Source organism: Podarcis pityusensis (genome assembly GCF_964106645.2).
Source record: "Podarcis pityusensis genome assembly, chromosome: 14".
In the NCBI taxonomy this organism is placed as follows: Eukaryota; Metazoa; Chordata; class Lepidosauria; order Squamata; family Lacertidae; genus Podarcis; species Podarcis pityusensis.
Window position 1 is genome coordinate 25,856,147 of NC_138039.1, and position 1,408 is coordinate 25,857,554.

Consider the following 1,408-nt stretch of genomic DNA (forward strand, 5'->3'; position numbering starts at 1 on the left):
CTCCGCTGAACCGCGCCCAGCCAATCGGCGCGTGTTTACTGCCGACAGGCAGCCAATGGGCGCGCGGCAGGGGCGGGACGCGGCAAGGTCAGGCTCTCCTGTCCCCTCGGCTTCTCCGCTGCGCCAGGGCGGCCCCTGGTGGACGAAAGGAGAAGTGGCTCCCGTGGAGCAAGAGGGCGAGCGGCGCCCCCTGCAGGCCGAAGGGGAGGCCGCTCAGGAGCGTGCCCCGCCCGAGGCTCATTCATCCCAGCCACGAGGTGTGTTCTCCGTTGCAAGCCTGCAGTCGCGGGACACTCGAGGATGAGGAGTCGCCGTTGAGTGCTCTTTCCCCAAAGGGGACATCCAAGTGCAGGGAAGAAGGCGGAGGACCCACTGGGCTCCAGGCCTTCAGCACCCGAGGCCAGTGGCTGCCCATCCCCATCCTCTTGCTCCTGCTGTCTTATGCCATCCAACCCCACACCAGCAGGCAGCCTTGTATCGGGGAAATTTTGATGTTTGACGTCTTATTTTTGTACACTGTTGAAAGCCACCCAGAGTGACTGAGGCAACCCTGTCAGATGGGCAGGGTATAAATAATAAAAGTTTAGGTTAGGGAAGAATTTAAGATAGAAAAGGGACACGACAGGGGTGCCCAATCTCCCCACTGCTTTTTATATCGGTCCTGGAGGTTCTGCTGAATATGATTAGAAGGGACCGGTTGGTTAAAGGCATACAGGTCGGAGCCAAACAGTACAAATTGAGAGCATTTGCAGATGACTTAGTATTGACGTTACAGGGTACATTTTTTCACCTTTGGTGGACGTGCCCAAAGATTAAGGTTTTCTGGGAAATGATATATAATGAATTAAAAAAGGTATTTAAGTATACCTTCCCTAAGAAACCAGAGGCCTTCCTCCTGGGCATAGTCGGCCAAATGGTGTTAAAAAAGGATAGAACTTTCTTTATGTATGCAACAACAGCAGCAAGAATACTCATCACAAAGTATTGGAAGACACAAGAACTTCCCACGCTGGAGAAATGGCAGATGAAACTTATGGACTATATGGAATTGGCGGAAATGACTGGTAGAATCCGTGACCAGGGAGAAGAGTCGATGGAGGAAGATTGGAAGAAATTTAAAGACTATCTTCAGAAACATTGCAAAATTAAGGAATGTTAGAGTGATGTTGGACTGAAAATAAGCGGTTTCCAGCTGTACAGGTTAAAGTTAATGATAGACTAAGATTAAAGATTAGGATTAAAGATGTTTAAAGAAATGGAAATTTGATATTAAGAGGGAAAATTTTAATGTTATATGATACTAAGACTAAAGATCAGGTTTAAAGAAGTTGAAGTTATATATTTTAATATCTTATTAAAGCTAAAGATTGGGATTAAAAAAGTGGAAAAGAAATTGCTGGACAAACAA